The 21,074-nt window shown below is 49.6% G+C and overlaps 1 pseudogene; it reads left to right on the forward strand.

Moving 5' to 3' along the window:
- Positions 1-393: 393 nt before the first annotated feature.
- LOC137306818 (UDP-glucuronosyltransferase 2C1 pseudogene) overlaps positions 394-21,074 on the forward strand; it is a 39,136-nt pseudogene continuing 18,455 nt past the window's right edge.

Below are 21,074 nucleotides of genomic sequence, written 5' to 3' on the forward strand. Positions count from 1 at the left end.
TCTCCCCGGAGCCCTGGGGCCAATATTTATCCCTCAGCCAACACCGCTAAAGAACAGATGATCTGGTCATTTATCTCATTGCTGTTTGTGGGATCTTGCTGTCCGCAAATTGGCCACCGTGTTTCCCTACACTTCCCTCCATCACAACAGTGACCACAGCTAAAGTACTTCGTTGGCTGTGAAGCACGTTTGGGACGTTCTGAGGTCGTGAAAGGAACTGTAGAAATGCAAGTTTGTTCTTGTGCTGTTCCCCTCCGTGTGCCAGTGTGAGTACAGATGGCTGTGGGAGATCGGGGACATAGGTGGCACTCTTTAACAAACCTGTTTTACCTGAGCAACAAAAATCAAAACAAAATACGAGATGCGTGCAGACGACAGGAGAAAGAGCTGGGCAGCAACATCCAACTACCCTCAGGCATCTGATGGTCTGGCAGTCTTCCAGAGCAGCAAGGAAATATATCCATTTTATCTGGGTTTTCCTGCCACTCTCAAACACTCTGCTGGAAGGTGTTGCCAAAATTTGTCCCTCTCTCTCATCAGGTAAGCCCTCCAGCTTTTGTTTCTTCATTATTACCTTTTAGATATAAATAAATATAGCGCTAATTAAACTCCTGAGTGCATATTTCATATTTGAATAGCTGATGTTTAGCGCGCTCAACTGGAATCAATCTCAAGTCATTTTCAAAACTGAGATTGATAGATTTTTGTTGGGTAAGGCTATCGAGGCTTACAGAACCAAGGCGGGTAGATGGAGTTAAGCTACAGATCAGCCATAATCTGATTGAACGGCAGAACAGGCTCGAGGGGCTGAATGGCCTCCTCCTGTTCCTGGTTTCCAATTGTTTCGATCCGAGAATGAATTTTCATGCGTAGTTCTCTCTCCAACCCTTTCTGGTCAGGTCGCTTCACAGAGGTTTCATTTTTCACTCTTGTCATCACTTTGACGCCTTTCCACCGTGACTTTTTGTGGTCCCAAACTCCAAAGGGTTTTTTTCCACCCGACTATTCCAACGCTCTCCTGGCCGGCCTCCCATCTCCCACCCTCCGTAAACTTGAGCTCGTCCAAACCTCTGCTGCCTATATCCTAACCTGCACCAAGTCCCGTTCACCCATCACCCCTCTGCTCACTGACCTACATTGGCTCCCAGTCTGGTAATGCATCGCATTTAAAATTCTCATCCTTGCATTCAAATCCCTCCATGGCCTCACCCCTCCCTATCTCTGTAACCTCCTCCAGCCCTGCAACCCTCCGAGATATCTGCGCTGCTCCTCCAATTCTGGCCTCTTGCACATCCTCCGATTTCCATCACCACCATTGGCGGCCGTGCATTCAGCTGCCTCGGCCCTAAGCTCTGGAATTCCCTCCCTAAACCTCTCCACCTCTCCTCCTTTAAGATGCTCCTTAAAACTTACTTCTTTGACCAAGCTTTTGGTCACCTAATATCCCCTTATGTCAATTTTTGTCTGATTACACTCCTGTGAAGCGCCATTGGGATATTTTACTATGTTGAAGGCCGTGTTTAAATGCGAGTCTCTAACCCGTGCCGTATGGGCCCTGGGCCAGCGTAAAGGGAGCTTTACTCTGCCTTTAGGTGTCAGCTGTGGCTCAGTGGATAGCACTCTCACCTCTGAGTCAGAAAGTTGTGGGTTCAAGTTCCACTCCAGGTACTTGAGCACAAAAACCAGGCAGATACTGTAGTGGAGTACTGAGGGAGTGCTGCACTGTTGGACTTGAGATGTTAAAACCGAGCCCCTGACTGACAGGTGGATGTAAAAGATCCCATGGCGCCATTTCAAAGAAGAACAGGGAAATTCTTCCTCTGTGTCCTAGCCAACATTTATCCCTCAACCAACACCACTAAAACAGATCATTATCACATTGCTGTTCACAAGACCTTGCTGTGCGCAAATCGGCTGCTGCGTTTCCTACATTACAACAGTGACTACACTCCAAAAAAGTACTTCATTGGCTGCAAAGCACTTTGGGACATCCTGAGGTTGTGAAAGGCGCTATAGAAATGCAAGTCTTTCTTTCTTTACTCCGTATCTAAACCTGTACTTGCCAGGGGAGTGTTTGATGGGGCAGTGTAGAGGGAGCATTACTCTGTCTAAGCACAGCAGTGCAATTGCTCGATGATCTTGCTGCCTATCCAAGCTGTTCCATTCTCTATGGAACAAACACCTTGATAAACAAAAAAAAAATTGCCTTTGTATGTCACATGACTGCAAGACCATGTGATTTCCATGGACCAATGACTTGTGGATTGAGAGGATTAACCGTGCTGATTCCACAGGCCATTTCAGTATTACACCTCCTTTTAACGACAACAACTTGCATTTATATAGCGCCTTTAATGTAATAAAGTCTCCCAAGGCGCTTCACAGGAACATTATCAAACAAAATTTGACACTGAGCCACATGAGGAGATATTAGGACAGGTGACCAAAAGCTTGGTCAAAGAGGTAGCTTTTAAAGACCGTCTTAAGGAAGAGAGAGAGAGGTTTAGAGAGAGAATTTCAGAGCTTAGGGCCTAGGCTGCTGAAGGCACGGCTGCCAATGGTGGAGCGGTGAAAATTGGGGGTTGCGCAAGATGCCAGAATTGGAGGAGCACAGAGATCGCGGAGGGTTTAGGGGCTGACGGAGGTTGCAGAGCTATTTAATTGAGGACTCCTTTTGGCGCCCCTCCCTTTCAGAGCTGGGCGGGGAGTAAACATCATTTGTAGAGTTTGAGTCCAATTGGCAATGGCAGACATTGGCCTGCCTTCCGATGCCAATTCAGTGCAAGTTGATGCGAGCACGGCAAGCAAACTGGAGTTGGGACGTGCATCTTACAGAGGGTTGTTTGTTAAACAGGACTTGGAACGGAGCCTGTGTAGGAATGTTCTTTGTGTTGAGGTGTAGAGATTTTACTCTTGGTTGACGGCAATTGATGGGACTCCAGTTTGGTTAGAAGATGCTTTATTGAACAAAAGAACCAACACACGCAGTGTTGGGGGCAGTGGTTTACAACGCAGAGCAAGAGATCGTATCGCCCGTTCCGCACTGGGGAGAGTCATGTCTGCCCCAGGTGCCTTGAAGAAAGCACTTTCCACCCCGCCTGGGTTATCTTCGTCAGTTGGTTATTTCTCACGTCTTCTGCCTCACCTGGGGCGACCTCTTGGAACCCTTGTCCTCAGCCCTGCTCCGCCTGGAGCCACACCTATTGATCCGGATTGTTTGTTGAAATGTCAAATAGCTGTTTGGCTGGTCTCCATCGTCACCAGTCGTTAATCCTTTTTATTTGCTGGTGTAAACAGGCCGGAAGGCGGAATGCTGAGGCTGCCTTTCTTGCAAGTTGATGTGATCTAAGAGCTCCCCCCTCTGGTATTAGTCCTGCGCGGTTCACACATCCAGCACCAGAGTATTTAGTCACACAAAATCATATAAAAAGATGCACATACAGACACCATTATAGAGATCTCGTTTGCCCACTGTAATATGAGCAAGGATACAATTTTTCAGTCCCTGCCTTGATGGGGAAGAGTCCTCTCTGACCCCTCACTTTAATTCCCTCATAAACTGAGTTGTTTCATAGTACTCAGTACGGTGTCTTAATTTGGTAATTATTTAGTTAACCAGGCGAGTAACATACATTAAGTAAATGCTCAACAGGAGCTGCCTTACGCAGCCGGGGGTGGACTGATATGTTTGACCCTATGTCCCACCAGTGGGATTCCGCCTCAAGATGTTCGACTATCAGGGCATTATCCTGTCGGAGCAGGTAGAAATGTTTCAGGGAGGTATTTAGTCATGTTACCAAATCCTGGAAGTCTTCCATTAGCAGGGGAGTGTCATATCCGAAGCTGGCTACAAAAGTGTGTAACTCGGTCTTAAGGGGGTCATCTACTGTCACATTGATTTGTGTACGGTCCTCGATGTTTAACAGCACTTGCAGTCCAATCTTAAGAGGGCAAATGGGGCTTAAAGCAGAAGCTGCAACTGGTGATCGGACAAGTGAAGTTGTCCCCATACAGCAGACTACTGACTGCCATGGTTACGCAATACCTGCCCTTTCCTTGATGGCTGTAGTGCAAGGGGTGCTGCCATCCTGCCTGGGCTGATGTGGAACAGTGGGTACTGCCTGGATCCCAACTGAACCCGCACGTACGTACATAGTGGGTGGTGACATTATAGGGGCATAACCAGGCATCCTGGGCCCGAGCACATCCTGATAGATCGGGTACTATCCAGGTGTAATTGTCAATAACTGTCGCAAAAGAGGGGGGGATATTCGTGTTTTACTAGTACTTGCCCCTGCATTATTCCTATGTTCTCCACCCTAAACACCGGGTGGCTGCCCGGCTTCTCGGACCTAATAAGGGGGATCCTCAGGACAAGTCCCATATAGAATTGACCCTCGGATGCATGTTCTGATTGGAAGCTGCATACATGGGGACTCAAGTGTTAACTGAAAACCAAAACCAGACCATCACAGCCTCGGGTGCTAATGTCAATGGTTACATACATCACTTGACACTCCCAAGATTGAAATTCTGTGACATTCTGCAGCAAGAAAAAGAAAAAGCCTTCTCCCCGGCACATTTGGGGAACTGGAGCGTCATGCCTGATATTCCATCTTTTGAAGTCTGGATCCTCATTTCCTGCTGTCCTACTATTAGTCTCCCAGAATGTCCCTATAAGTTGGTGCAGCGTGTCTCCTTACGGTCGTCGGTGTTCAGGCTTACACCACTCGGGCAGCCCGACATTAGTCAGGTTCAGGAGGACAGGGACAGTTTCATAATGCAGGTTGTTATAGAGAACCGTATCTGTGGAGACGACAACATGCCCATTGGCAGACCCCGGTTGTAGCTGGGACACTCTATCTCTGCCAATTGGTCCTGGCTAGGCTTGAGCCGCGGTGGTTGGAGTTGGGTTTTTAGCCTCACCACGTGCTCCTCCCTCGGGGTGACAACATCTGGGAAACCTCCAGTGCACACAGTGCCCCGATGGCATGCGCGCGGTGCAGGGCTGGAACCTATTGGTTGAGTCAGTGCTGTATGCATAGCATGGGGACAGGTTGTCACAGTCCTCCTGTGGCCTGTCATCCCTTCCCTAGTGACAGGCGGCATTGTGGTACCCATGTATTCCTGTTACTTGGAGGCAAGTGTAATATCCCTCATTATATTTCCAAAACCGGGGCCAGCACACCTCTTCGCCCCCTTCCGTGATTGATTTGTCTCTCTCCTGCTCAGGGCCGTATGACCGTCATACCCTCACCCTGCCCTCCTGTCTGCTTCGGGCCTTTTCCCCAAAGACCATCATTTGCTGATAGACCCTCCCATAATCCTCACACTCGCATCGTACGCACACCCCGGTGCCTTCTTTGACTGTATATGTCGTGGTGGTTGCTTGTGTGATATTACATTCTCGGAAGAACAGCCCCTCCCGAGTATTTAGTCACACAAAATCATATAAAAAGAGATACACATGCAGACACCCTTATAGTGATCTCGCTTGCCTACTGTACTACGAGCAAGGCTACAGTCTTACAGAGGTTTGAGAGTGCAATCCTTGAGCTTCGAAGCAAGGGCAGGTATCTAAAGATTTTGTTTAGTCCTGGTGGATACTAGGATTCCCCAGTGGTTCAACACAAGTGCACCCAGGCTAGGGGAAGCCCAGGTTCAATATCTCTTCTGGGCTGGGATAACAGTTGGGGTACTACAGTGTCACTGGGCTGGGAGGGAATACATAATTTAACAAAGAATCAGCCCGTGTTCCCACTTCCGACTGCCATCTGTTTACTTCCCTGTTGCGGGGTGCATGGAAACCTATCCCTATGGTAATGAGTCTCCAAATCAAGCTACTGAGAAACCCACACAGGGAGAGGCTTTTGTTTGTCTCTATATGGAGTGCACACTCTCTCCCTGTAAGGACACACCCCACTTACCTAAACCCACAGGGAGAGGCTCTTGTTTGTCTCTATATGGAGTGTACCCTCTCTCCCTGTAAGGACACACCCCACTTACCTAAACCCACAGGGAGAGGCTCTTGTTTGTCTCTATATGGAGTGTACCCTCTCTCCCTGTAAGGACACACCCCACTTACCTAAACCCACATACGGAAAGGCTCTTGTTTGTCTCTATATGGAGTGCACACTCTCTCCCTGTAAGGACACACCCCACTTACCTAAACCCACACAGGGAGAGGCTCTTGTTTGTCTCTATATGGAGTGCACACTCTCTGCCTATAGGGACACACCCCACTTACCTAAACCCACATACGGAAAGGCTCTTGTTTGTCTCTATATGGAGTGTACCCTCTCTCCCTGTAAGGACACACCCCACTTACCTAAACCCACAGGGAGAGGCTCTTGTTTGTTTCTATATGGAGTGCACACTCTCTCCCTGTAAGGACACACCCCACTTACCTAAACCCACATACGGAAAGGCTCTTGTTTGTCTCTATATGGAGTGCACACTCTTTCCCTGTAAGGACACACCCCACTTACCTAAACCCACATACGGAAAGGCTCTTGTTTGTCTCTATATGGAGTGTACCCTCTCTCCCTGTAAGGACACACCCCACTTACCTAAACCCACAGGGAGAGGCTCTTGTTTGTTTCTATATGGAGTGCACACTCTCTCCCTGTAAGGACACACCCCACTTACCTAAACCCACATACGGAAAGGCTCTTGTTTGTCTCTATATGGAGTGCACACTCTCTCCCTGTAAGGACACACCCCACTTACCTAAACCCACACAGGGAGAGGCTCTTGTTTGTCTCTATATGGAGTGCACACTCTCTCCCTGTAAGGACACACCCCACTTACCTAAACCCACACAGGGAGAGGCTCTTGTTTGTCTCTATATGGAGTGCACACTCTTTCCCTGTAAGGACACACCCCACTTACCTAAACCCACATACGGAAAGGCTCTTGTTTGTCTCTATATGGAGTGCACACTCTCTCCCTGTAAGGACACACCCCACTTACCTAAACCCACATACGGAAAGGCTCTTGTTTGTCTCTATATGGAGTGCACACTCTCTGCCTATAGGGACACACCCCACTTACCTAAACCCACATACGGAAAGGCTCTTGTTTGTCTCTATATGGAGTGCACACTCTCTCCCTGTAAGGACACACCCCACTTACCTAAACCCACAGGGAGAGGCTCTTGTTTGTCTCTTATATGGAATGCACACCCTCTCCCGTAAGGAAACACCCCACTTACCTAAACCCACACAGGGAGAGGCTCTTGTTTGTCTCTATATGGAGTGTACCCTCTCTCCCGTAAGGAAACACCTCACTTACCTAAACCCACACAGGGAGAGTCTCTTGTTTGTCTCTTATATGGAGTGCACACCCTCTCCCGTAAGGAAACACCCCACTTACCTAAACCCACACAGGGAGAGTCTCTTGTTTGTCTCTTATATGGAGTGCACACCCTCTCCCGTAAGGAAACACCTCACTTACCTAAACCCACACAGGGAGAGTCTCTTGTTTGTCTCTTATATGGAATGCACACCCTCTCCCGTAAGGAAACACCCCACTTACCTAAACCCACATAGGGAGAGTCTCTGTTTGCCCTGGTATGGAGCGCACACTCTCTCCCTGAATGGGAGCTCACTTGGTTGCAAACTTGCTTTGCTAGATTTTCCATCTTGGCATCATCTGTGATTATCTCCCCGCCCCCACACAGCTCTACCCAAGGAAGGTAAAATCATTGATATAGCCAGCAGATCTCCATGCCCACATCTACTCACACAACCCTGGCGCCAGAAGGTATGTCGCTTTTCGCTGCTCGTAGGGCAGGTGTGGGTGTCAGGTGAGCAGAGGATCACCTTGCACTGTCGGAGGTGCCATCTATCGGATGAGATTTTAACTGAGGCCCCCGTCTGCCTTCTCAGATGGAAGTAAAAGATCCCACGGCCACTATTCAAAGAAGAGCAGGGAGGGGAGTTCTCCCCGGTGTCCTGGGGCCAATATTTATCCCTCAACCAACATCACTAAAACAAAAGATCTGGTCATTTATCTGATTGCTGTTTATGGGACCTTGCTGTGCGCAAATTGGCTGCCACGTTTCCTACATTATAAAAGTGACAACGCTCCAAAAGCGTTTCATTGGCTGTAAAGCGCTTTGGGGCATCCCGAGGGAGCTTTACTCTGTATCTAACCCATGCTGTAGCAGACCTAGGGTGCTTAATGCTGACATTGGGTCACTGAAGCTGGACAGACTCCAATCCCCTCGCCTCAGCGAGCACAAAAGAGATTCACAAACGGAACTCTTCGCCGTGTGCCGAGCCGGTGGTGAAATCGCAAAGGGGCTGACACGTGACTCCTCGTTCCTCCAAAACAAAAGGACGTTTGCCAAAATGATTTTGGTGAAGGCAGCTGCACTTCAACGCCCACCGCCAGATGCAGATGGTGAATGGATAACTGATAAATGGTTAAATCTATTCAGTGCTAATCAGTGTGTTTTGATAACTTCTTAACTTCAGTTCACAATGCAAGAGTGTTGAAATTTGATCACTGACCTTTCATCGCTACGACTTGTAGACTCGGAGTTAGAGGTTCAGATCTGTCCTCCTTGACGGGCACCTCAGGGCACGGACAGACAGCGCCCGTTCTCCTCTGGGACCTGGGCTCAACATCAACTCATATGGAGAGGAAAAGACACCCCCGTCCTAGGGCCGAGTGGGTGATGACGCCACATACAGGGCAGGAAGCTACCGGGTTCCTCCCCTGGGGTGTAGGAACAGGAGGAGGCCATTCAGCCCCTCGAGCCTGTTGCATACGAACAGGACGAGGCCATTCAGCCCCTCAAGCCTGTTTACATAGGAACAGGAGGAGGCCATTCAGCCCCTCAAGCCTGTTTACATAGGAACAGGAGGAGGCCATTCAGCCCCTCGAGCCTGGTTACATAGGAACAGGAGGAGGCCATTCAGCCCCCTCGAGCCAGTTCCATAGGAACAGGAGGAGGCCATACAGCCCCCTCGAGCCTATTACACAGGAACAGGAGGAGGACATTCATCCCCTCGAGCCAGTTACATAGTGACAGAAGGAGGCCATTCAGCCCCTCAAGGCAGTTCCGCCATTCAATGAGATCATGGCCAATCTGTGCCTCAACTCCATTTACCCACCTTTGCTCCATATCCCTTGATACCCTTACGCAACAAAAATCTATGGATCTCAGTCTTGAAAGCTCCAACTGACCCCCAGCATCCACAGCCTGCAATCTTGCTCGTGACTGCTAAGCAAGTTCAATTTGCACTTGTACACCTCCCCTTATAAGCCAAAGGGGCTTTACAGGGGATGTGGGGGAAGATCAAGAGTATGATGGGTGGGCTAGGGTTTTCGGGAGGCTTGTGAAGGGCAGGAGAGAGGTAGCGGGGCGGCTTTGTGGGGTGGGTGGGCTTCGGAGAGCAAGGGCAGAGTGACCCACAGGATCCAACTCCGATGGCGAAGGTTTGGGGGGGCGGGGGAGAGAGGGGGCAGAGGTCACCTGGAGTTGTAGGAGCAGGATGGGGGACGGGAGACACCAGCGGCAGTCTGGAGACAGGGTGAGGGGTGGGATGTACCCCTGGAGATCGCTTACACGAGGCGGGTCGTGGAGGTGTACAGTGACTCTGACTGGGACACGCGTGTGCGGGTATTGTGGAGTGAGGGGAAAAAGAAGATAACAATAGTGTCTACCCCCCTCATCGCATGCACAAGGGGCTGCTACCTGGGCGAGTGAGCTCCGAGATAACCTTGGGACCCCCCCTTGCACAATTCAAGTTCACAGGGACGGAGTGTTGGAAAGAAGAGAAAGAATCGGGAGTTGGACAATAAGCAAAAAAAGGAAAGCTTGTTTTTTTTTTCCTGTTCCCCCCCCTCCCCCCGGTCAGTCCTCACATGGGCTAGCCCACAGTATCAACCTTCCCAGAGTGAGATTAGATGTGGTGCTCCCAGATCACAAGCAACCAGCGTCATATTAACTGCCAGCCAACGCTGTGACCCTCTTGAGGGGGGAAAATTTCGAAGTCTGGGGAGTCACCGCACAGCGGGAGCAGGTGCAGCAGGAAGAGCACAGAAACGGGGCCAACTGCACGCAGTCTGGTGAATCGCACTGGGTCGCAGGCAATGCTTTACCAGTGAATCCTCGATACTAGGTGAAATCTCCTTCGCCTTCCAGTCCCGCTGTACTGACCGGAGGACGCGGGGAAGATGTGCATGCATGTGGAGCGAGGAGGGAAGGTACGACCGGCTAGGGGTCTGGTGAATGTTTTGGAAGATGAAGAAACAAGATTCGGGGAGAGGAGAGGAGGGGTGGTGATCTGTTATTACTTTGTTCTCTTGATTTGTTGCTGGGGTCGTTAACGAACTTTCCGTCAGAGGTTGGGAGGATTTACCAGTCCCTCGGCGGGACTGTCACGGTCGGAGACCTTATGAAGGCAGTACAATCAAATCCTGACGACCCCTCCACTGTGTTCATGACATCGTGTCAGCTAAGTTAACACCGACCGGGGACACACCTCGGAACTTTCCTGGTCCATGCGTCTACCGACCGAGGTGCTGGGGAGGGGAGGGGCACCCAGCCCTCCCCCCGCACAAGTGACCAAGGGGAAAGCAGCTTCTGTGCTTCCCGCCGGTGCAGTTACATTCCTAGCCACTAGCAGGCGGAAGAGAGCAGACCCTGGTGAGAGGGTGGGGCAGTGATTCCCCCTACTACCGGGTGATACACGCCCGCCTCCTGCGTCAGGACCCGTGGTATGCCCCGTTGTGATGCCAACCCTTAACCCCCCGCCCCGCCCCGGTCTCCTCGTGTCATTTACCTCGAATAGTTCCCCCACCACTCCCTCCTGCAATTTTCCCCTCCGGCTTCTCCGTCCCACAGAAATCCGGGAGCTCAGCCGAGGAACCCATGGAGGGAGCGAGCCGAGGTGGGCAAGCCAGGAGAGGGTTTCCCAGTTGCCGTTCCTCTCCCGCACCGTGCCGAGGGGGGGGATGGGGCTGTTCTGATTGTTCTGTCTGGGAGGGGCTGAACCAAAGGCCAGGGTTTCCCGCTCCTGACGGGTATCCATCTAGCCAGAAAGCACGTGCATGTGCGGGCGTCAGGTGAGGGACGAATTGGCAGTGGCGCCACACAAGGCTGAATAGCCAGCCGGAATTAGCAGAGTTCGGTACCTTTCAGGAGGAAGAGGCAAAAGAAATCCCCCTGCGCCGGTGCGCGACCTGGGTATCAAACCGCCCCCCACCCCGCAACCCCGGCAATTCGACCAAGGCCGGCATACCATTTGAAATCTTCCAGGGGGAGGAGATGGGGGGACTGGTCTCGGTTTGTGTTAAAAGGAAAAAGAGTAGGCTGAGCGAGCAGGTCTGGTACGTCCTGTCAACTGACAGCATAAGTTTCCAATCGCACTCCCGAGCACTGCCTGTTCCCACTTCCTTCTGCTGCATCTCCTTAAAAGCTTGTGTGTTTACAGCCTGTGACTAATTGGCCCAATTATGCAGAAATGCCCTGTGATGGAAGCTGCAAAACCAGCTCCCCTTCAAAGCCGCTCGGATCTTGTTTGATTTACTCCTTGCATTTTTTTTCCCCTCTTTGAGTTCATCCCGTTGCCCATCTTTAACCGATAATTATTCACTTGATATTTAGGGGGCGGTGGTCAGCTCGCCTGAGGCTTCCAGGCTGTGAAGTGGAGGAGATTTAGAAAGGATAAATACAGCTGTATTCCCTCTCCTCGTCTCCCCTCCCCTCCAGCCACATCTCTGCAGACACTGAATGACAGCGAGCAGCCGCACAGGCAGCAGGAGCACGAGAGTATCTCAACGAGTGGCCGTTCTCCAGGCACAGGCTCAAGACTGCAAGGCTGTTTAGACTTGAACAGCATTGTAGCCCATTCCGATATCCCCGCCTTCCCCGAGAGAGCAGGAATCGTGCGTACAAATTAATAAATGGGGGGGGAGGGGGCGAGAAAAGATGATTTGTGCACAGTGGGCCTTACTCTCACCTCTGAGTCAGAAGGTCGTGGGTTCGAGCCCCACTCTAGAGACTCAAGGACAAAATCCAGGCTGACACTCCCAGTGTCAGTACTGAAGGAGTGCTGCACTGTCTGAGATGCCGTCTTTCGGATGAGGCATTAAACGCAGGTCCTGTCTGCCGCTCGGATGGACATAAAAGATCCCACAGCCACTATTGGAAGAAGAGCAAGTTGGGGAGTTCTCCCCGGTGTCCTGGGCCAACATTTATCCATCGACCAACATCACGAAAAACAGATTATCCTGGTCATTATCACATTGCTGCTTGTGACATCTTGCTGTGCTCAAATCGTCTGCCGCCTTTCCTACATTACGACAGTGATCACACTTCAAAAAAGTACGTCATTGGCTGAAAAGCATGTCCTGAGGTCGCAAAAGGCGCTATTGAAATGCAGTAATATAATTATGTCTTTGTTCCGTATTAAAAATTCTGCAAAGAACCATATCTATATTCTTGCGCTCGGCAACGTGCCTTCCTCAACCAGCATCGTGAACAAAAAAAACACCACAAGATCAACTGGGCCTCTTATCTCATTGCTGTACATTGCACTAACTATAATCTTTCAAAGTTCTCTAGATTCAGGAACTGTCCCTCTAGATTGGAAAATTGCACACGTCACTCCGCTTTTTAAGAAAGGAGAGAGTGTGAAACCAGGGAATTATAGACCAGTTAGCCTAACATCTGTGTGGGGAAAATGCTGGAGTCTATAATTAAGGATAGGGTGACTGAACACCTCGAGAATTTTCAGTTAATCAGAGAGAGCCAGCATGGATTTGTGAAAGGTAGGTCGTGCCTGACAGACCTGATTGAATTTGTTGAAGAGGTGACTAAAGTAGTGGACAGGGGAATGTCAATGGATATTATTTATATGGACTGCCAGAAGGCACTTGATAAAGTCCCACATAAGAGACTGTTAGCTAACATAGAAGCCCATGGAATCGAGGGAAAAGTATGGACTTGGTTAGGAAGTTGGCTAAGCGAAAGGCGACAGAGAGTAGGGATAAAGGGTAGGCACTCACATTGGCAGGATGTGACTAGTGGAGTCCCACAGGGATCTGTCTTGGGGTCTCAATTATTCACAATATTTATGAACGACTTAGATGAAGGCATAGAACGTCTCATATCTAAGTTTGCCGATGACACAAAGATTGGTGGCATTCTAAGCAGTGTAGATGAAAACATAAAATTACAAAGGGATATTGATAGATTAGGTGAATGGGCAAAACTGTGGCAAATGGAATTCAGTGTAGACAAATGTGAGGTCATCCACTTTGAACCAAAAAAGGATAGAACAGGGTACTTTCTAAATGGTAAAAAGTTAAAAACAGTGGATGTCCAAAGGGACCTAGGGGTTCAGGTACATCGATCATTGAAGTGTCATGAAGAGGTGCAGAAAATAATCAGTAAGACTAATGGAATGCTGGCCTTTATATCTAGAGGACTAGAGTACAAGGGGGCAGAAGTTATGCTGCAGCTATACAAAACCCTGGTTAGACCGTACCTGGAGTACTATGAGCAGTTCTGGGCACCGCACCTTCGGAAGGACATATTGGCCTTGGAGGGAGTGCAGCGTAGGTTTACTAGAATGGTACCCGGACTTCAAGGATTAAGTTACGAGGAGAGATTACACAAATTGGGGTTGTTTTCTCTAGAGTTTAGAAGGTTAAGGGGTGATCTGATCGAAGTTTATAAGATATTAAGGAGAACAGATAGGGTGGATAGAGAGAAACTATTTCCGCTGGTTGGGGATTCTAGGACTAGGGGACACAGTCTAAAAATTAGAGCCAGACCTTTCAGGAGTGAGATGAGAAAACACTTCGACACACAAAGGGTGGTAGAAGTTTGGAACTCTCTTCCGCAAACAGCAATTGATACTAGCTCAATTGCGAATTTTAAATCTGAGATAGATGGCTTTTTGGCAACCAAAGGTATTAAGGGATATGGGCCAAAGGCAGGTATATGGAGTTAGATCACAGATCAGCCATGATCGTATCAAATGGCAGAGCGGGCTCGAGGGGCTGAATGGCCTACTCCTGTTCCTATGTTCGTGCAATCATAGCTGAACAAACTGGCGGCCTGAAACACATGCACGGTGATTCATTGTGCCTGAAGTCCTTGGGCACATTCATGTGAGATGTGATCAGGTGATACATAAATACAGCCCTTCCCTTTCCTTCAACCATCCCTCCCTCCAACTCAAACTTCAAAACAACATTTCAAACCTGCATGAGACTGCCAATTCCCTCATAAATGATGGCCAAGATCAGACGACAAACAGCGCTCGATTGGCTCTGAAGTAGGCATCACCGCAGGGCATGCCTCACCTTGTTTCATCACCCGCATCATCTGTGGCAGCTGCATTATCACTTATCCACCGACCTACATTCCTAGCCTCATTCTTTTCTCTGACCCACCCGTTTGCCCCACCATTGGCGGCCGTGCCATCGAGGCCGTACGCTCTGGAATTAGAAACATAGCAATAGGAGGACGCCATCCAGCACCTTCAGCCTGTTCCATCATTCAATGAGATGGTGGCTGATCTGTATCTTAACTCCACCTACCCTCCTTGAAACCCAGCTATTTGACCAAGCTTTATGTCACCGATCCAAATGTCTCCTCCTTGGGCTCGGTGTCAATTTTTGTCTCATAGAGAGTGAAACTCCCTCTGCACTGTCCCATCAGACACCCACAGGGGAGGTACAGCACGGGTTAGATACAGAGGAAAGCTCCCTCTACACTGTCCCATCAAACACTCCCAGGGCAGGTACAGCACGGGTTAGATACAGAGGAAAGCTCCCTCTACACTGTCCCATCAAACACTCCCAGGGCAGGTACAGCACGGGTTAGATACAGAGTAAAGCTCCCTCTTCCCTGTCCCATCAAACACTCCCAGGGCAGGTACAGCATGGGTTAGATACAGAGTAAAGCTCCCACCACACTATCCCATCAAACACTCCCAGGGCAGCTACAGCACTGATTAGATACAGAGTAAAGCTCCCTCGACACTGTCCTATCAAACAGACCCAGGGGAGGTACAGCATGGGTTAGATACAGAGCGAAGCTCCCACTACGCTGTCCCATCAAACAGTCACAGGGCAGCTACAGCACGGGTTAGATACAGAGTAAAGCTCCCACTACGCTGTCCCATCAAACACTCAAAGGGGAGATATAGCATGGGTTAGACAAAGAGTAAAGTTCCCACCACGCTGTCCCATCAAACACTCACAGGGCAGCGACAGAACGGATTAGACCAAGAGTAAAGCATGGAGGGTAGCAAATGTTGTGCCTTTGTTTAAGAAGGGCGGCAGGGAAAAGCCTGGGAACTACAGACCGGTGAGCCTGACATCTGTAGTGGGAAAGTTGTTAGAGGGTATTCTGAGAGACAGGATCTACGGGCATTTGGAGAGGCAGGGACTGATTAGGAACAGTCAGCATGGTTTTGTGAGAGGAAAATCATGTCTCACGAATTTGATTGAGTTTTTTGAAGGGGTAACCAAGAAGATAGATGAGGGCTGTGCAGTAGACGTGGTCTACATGGACTTTAGCAAAGCCTTTGACAAGGTACTGCATGGTAGGTTGTTACATAAGGTTAAATCTCACGGGATCCAAGGTGAGGTAGCCAATTGGATACAAAATTGGATTGACGACAGAAGACAGAGGTTGGTTGTAGAGGGTTGTTTTTCAAACTGGAGGCCTGTGACCAGCGGTGTGTCTCAGGGATCGGTGCTGGGTCCGCTGTTATTTGTTATTTATATCAATGATTTGGATGAGAATTTAGGAGGCATGGTTAGTAAGTTTGCAGATGACACCAAGATTGGTGGCATTGTGGACAGTGAAGAAGGTTATCTAGGATTGCAACGGGATCTTGATAAATTGGGCCAGTGGGCCGATGAATGGCAGATGGAGTTTAATTTAGATAAATGTGAGGTGATGCATTTTGGTAGATCGAATCGGGCCAGGACCTACTCCGTTAATGGTAGGGCGTTGGGGAGAGTTATAGAACAAAGAGATCTAGGAGTACAGGTTCATAGTCCTTGAAAGTGGAGTCACAGGTGGACAGGGTGGTGAAGAAGGCATTCAGCATGCTTGGTTTCATTGGTCAGAACATTGAATACAGGAGTTGGGATGTCTTGTTGAAGTTGTACAAGACATTAGTAAGGCCACACTTGGAATACTGTGTACAGTTCTGGTCACCCTATGATAGAAAGGATATTATTAAACTAGAAAGAGTGCAGAAAAGATTTACTAGGATGCTACCGGGACTTGATGGTTTGACTTATAGGGAGAGGTTGGATAGACTGAGACTTTTTTCCCTGGAGAGTAGGAGGTTAAGGGGTGATCTTATAGAAGTCCATAAAATAATGAGGGGCACTGATAAGGGAGACAGTCAAAATCTTTTCCCAAAGGTAGGGGAGTCTATAGCGAGGGGGCATAGATTTAAGGTGAGAGGGGAGAGATACAAAAGAGTCCAGAGGGGCAATTTTTTCACTCAAAGGGTGGTGAGTGTCTGGAACGAGCTGCCAGAGGCAGTAGTAGAGGCGGGTACAATTTTGTATTTTAAAAAGCATTTGGACAGTTACATGGGTAAGATGGGTATAGAGGGATATGGGCCAAGTGTAGGCAATTGGGACCAGCTTAGTGGTATAAACTGGGAGACATGGACATGTTGGGCCGAAGGGCAGCAACAGCATGGGTTCGATACAGAGGAAAGCTCCCTCTGCACTGTCCCATCAAACACTCCCACGTCAGGTACAACATGGGATTAGATACAGAATAAAGGTCCCACTATGCTGTCCTATCAAACACTCCCAGGGCAGCTACAGCAGGGGTGAGATACTGAGTAAGGCTCCCTCAACACTGTCCTATCAAACACCCCCAGAGGAGGTACAGCATGGGATCGATACAGAGTAAAGCTCCCTCTACACTGTCCCATCAAACATTCCCAGGGCAACTTCAGCACGGGTTGGATAGAGAGTAAAGCTCCCTCTCCACTGTCCCATCAAACACGCCCAGGGAAGGTACAGCACGGGTTAGATACAGAGTAAATGCCCCACTACGATACCCCATCAAACACTCCCACGGCAGCGAAAGCACAGGTTAGATGCAGAGTAAAGCTCCCACTACGCTGTCCCATCAAACACTCCAAGGGCAGCTACAGCATGGGTTAGATAGAGAGTAAAGCTCCCTCTACACTGTCCCCATCAAACACTCCCCAGGCAGGTACAGCACGGGATTAGATACAGAGTAAAGGTCCCTCTACTCTGTCCCACCAAACACTCACAGGGCAGCTATATCACAGGTTAGATACAGAGTAAAGCTCTCTCTACACTGTCCCATCAAACACTCCCAGGGCAGGTACAGGGTTAGATACAGAGTAAAACTCCCTCAACACTGTCCCATCAAACACTCCCAGGGCAGGTACAGGGTTAGATACAGAGTAAAGCTCTCTCTACACTGTCCCATCAAACACTCCCAGGGCAGGTACAGGGTTAGATACAGAGTAAAACTCCCTCAACACTGTCCCATCAAACACTCCCAGGGCAGGTACAGGGTTAGATACAGAGTAAAGCTCTCTCTACACTGTCCCATCAAACACTCCCAGGGAAAGTACAGCATGGGTCAGATACAGAGTAAGGCTCCCTCTACACTGTCCTCTCAAACACCCCCAGAGGAGGTACAGCATGGGTTCGATACAGAGTAAAGCTCCCGCTACACTGTCCCATCAAACATTCCCTGGGCAGGTACAGCACGGGATTAGATACAGAGTAAAGGTCCCTCTACACTGTCCCACCAAACACTCACAGGGCAGCTACAGCACGGGTGAGACAGAGAGTAAAGCTCCCTCTACACGGTCCCATCAAACACTCCCAGGGCAGGTACAGCACGGGTTAGATACAGAGTAAAGCTCCCTCTGCACTGTCCAATCAAACATTCCCAGGGCAGGTACAGCACTGGTGAGATACAGAGTAAAGCTCCCTCTACACCGTCCCGTCAAACACTCCCAGGGCAGCTCCAGCACGGATTAGATACGGAGTAAAGCTCCAACTACGCTGTCCCATCAAACACTCCCAGGGCAGCCACAGCACGGGTTAGATACAGAGTAAAGCTCCCTCCACACTGTCCTATCAAACATTCCCTGGGCAGCTACAGCACGGGATTCGATACAGACTGAAGGTCCCACTATGCTGTCCCATCAAACACTCCCAGGGCAGCCACAGCACGGGTTAGATACAGAGTAAAGCTCCCTCCACACTGTCCTATCAAACATTCCCTGGGCAGCGACAGCACGGGATTCGATACAGACTGAAGGTCCCACTATGCTGTCCCATCAAACACTCCCAGGGCAGGTACAGCACGGGTTAGATACAGAGTAAAGCTCCCTCCACACTGTCCTATCAATTGTAAACAATTTTACAACACCAAGTTATAGTCCAGCAATTTTATTTTAACTTCACAAGCTTTCGGACGCTTCCTCCTTCCTCAGGTAAATGTTCAGGAGCTCCTCGAAGCCTACGCATTTACCTGAGGAAGGAGGAAGCCTCCGAAAGCTTGTGAAGTTAAAATAAAATTGCTGGACTATAACTTGGTGTTGTAAAATTGTTTACAATTGTCAACCCCAGTCCATCACCGGCATCTCCACATCTGTCCTATCAAACACTCCCAGGGCAGGTACAGCATGGGTGAGATACAGAGTAAAGCTCCCTCTACACTGTCCCATCAAACACTCCCGGGGCAGGTACAGGGTTAGATACAGAGTAAAGCTCCCTCCACACTGTCCTATCAAACACTCCCAGGGCAGGTACAGCATGGGTTAGATACAGAGTAAAGCTCCCTCCACACTGTCCTATCAAACACTCCCAGGGCAGGTACAGCATGGGTTGGATACAGAGTAAAGCTCCCTCCACACTGTCCTATCAAACACTCCCAGGGCAGGTACAGCATGGGTTGGATACAGAGTAAAGCTCCCTCCACACTGTCCTATCAAACACTCCCAGGGCAGGTACAGGGTTAGATGCAGAGTAAATCTCCCTCTACACTGTCCCATCAAACACTCAAAGGGGAGATACAGCATGGGGTAGATACAGAGTAAAGCTCCCTCCACAATGTCCCATCAAACACTCCCAGGGCAGCGACAGAACGGATTAGACCAAGAGCAAAGCTCCCTCTGTACTGTCCCATCAAACACTCCCAGAGCAGGTACAACATGGGTTCGATATAGAGTAAAGCTCCCTCTGCACTATCCCATCAAACACTTCCACGAGCAGGTACAGCACGGATTTGATACAGAGTTGAGCTCCCTCTACACTGTCCCCATCAAACACTCCCAGGGCAGCTACAGCATGGGTTAGATACAGAGTAATGCTCCCTCTGCACTGTCCCATCAAACACTCCCAGGGCAGCTACAGCACCGGTTAGACACAGAGTAAAGCTCACACCACATTATCCCATCAAACACCCCCAGGGCAGCTGCAGCACGGGTTAGATACAGAGTAAGGCTCCCTCTACACTGTCCTATCAAACACCCCCAGGGCAGCTGCAGCACGGGTTAGATACAGAGTAAAGCTCCCTCTACACTGTCCTATCAAACACTCCTAGGGCAGCTACAGCATGGGTTGGATACAGAGTAAAGCTCCCTCTACACTGTCCTATCAAACACCCCCAGGGGAGGTACAGCATGGGGTAGATACAGAGTAATGCTCCCTCCACAATATCCCATCAAACACTCCCAGGGCAGCTATAGAATGGATTAGACCAAGAGTAAAGCTCCCTCTGTACTGACCCATCAAACACTCCCAGGGCAGGTACAACATGGGTTCGATACAGAGTAAAGCTCCCTCTACACTGTCCCATCAAACACTCCCAGGGCAGCTACAGCACCGGTTAAATACAGAGTAAAGCTCCCTCCACACAAACCCATCAAACACTCACAGGGCAGCAACAGCACTGATTAGACAGAGTGCAAAGCTACCTCTGCACTGTCCTATCAAACACCCCCAGGGGAGGTCATAGAGTCATAGAGTCATAGAATCATACAGCACGGATAGAGGCCCTTCGGCCCATCGTGTCCGCGCCGGCCATCAGCCCTGTCTACTCTAATCCCATATTCCAGCATTTGGTCCGTAGCCTTGTATGCTATGGCATTTCAAGTGCTCATCCAAATGCTTCTTGAATGTTGAGGGTTCCTGCCTCCACAACCCTTTCAGGCAGTGAGTTCCAGACTCCAACCACCCTCTGGGTGAAAAAGTTCTTTCTCAAATCCCCTCTAAACCTCCCGCCTTTTACCTTGAATCGATGTCCCCTTGTTATAGAACCCTCAACGAAGGGAAAAAGCTCCTTAGTATCCATCCTATCTGTGCCCCTCATAATTTTGTACACCTCAATCATGTCCCCCCTCAGCCTCCTCTGCTCCAAGGAAAACAAACCCAATCTTCCCAGTCTCTCTTCATAGCTGAAGCGCTCCAGCCCTGGTAACATCCTGGTGAATCTCCTCTGCACCCTCTCCAAAGCGATCACATCCTTCCTGTAGTGTGGCGACCAGAACTGCACACAGTACTCCAGCTGTGGCCTAACCAGTGTTTTATACAGCATGTGTTAGACAGAGAGTAAAGCTCCCGCTACACTGTCCCATCAAACACTCACAGGGCAGCTACAGCACGGGTTAGATACAGAGTAAAGCTCCCTCCACACTGTCCTATCAAACACCCCCAGGGGAGGTACAGCATGTGTTAGATGCAGAGTAAAGCTCCCTCTACACTGTCCTATCAAACACCCCCAGGGCAGCTGCAGCATGGATTAGATACAGTGTAAAGCTGCCTCTACACTGTCCACATCAAACACTCCCAGGGCAGGTACAGCACCGGTTAGATACAGAGTAAAGCACCCTCCACACTGTCCCATCAAACACTCCCAGGGCAGCGACATCACGGGTTAGATACAGAGTAAAGCTGCCTCGACACTGTCCCAATGAAACACTCCCAGGGCAGGTACAGCACGGGTTAGATACAGAGAAAGCTCCCTATACACTGTCCTGCCAAACACTCCCAGGGCAGCTACAGCACGGGTTGGATAC

This window comes from Heptranchias perlo, chromosome 45 (genome assembly GCF_035084215.1).
Source record: "Heptranchias perlo isolate sHepPer1 chromosome 45, sHepPer1.hap1, whole genome shotgun sequence".
NCBI classification, from domain to species: Eukaryota; Metazoa; Chordata; class Chondrichthyes; order Hexanchiformes; family Hexanchidae; genus Heptranchias; species Heptranchias perlo.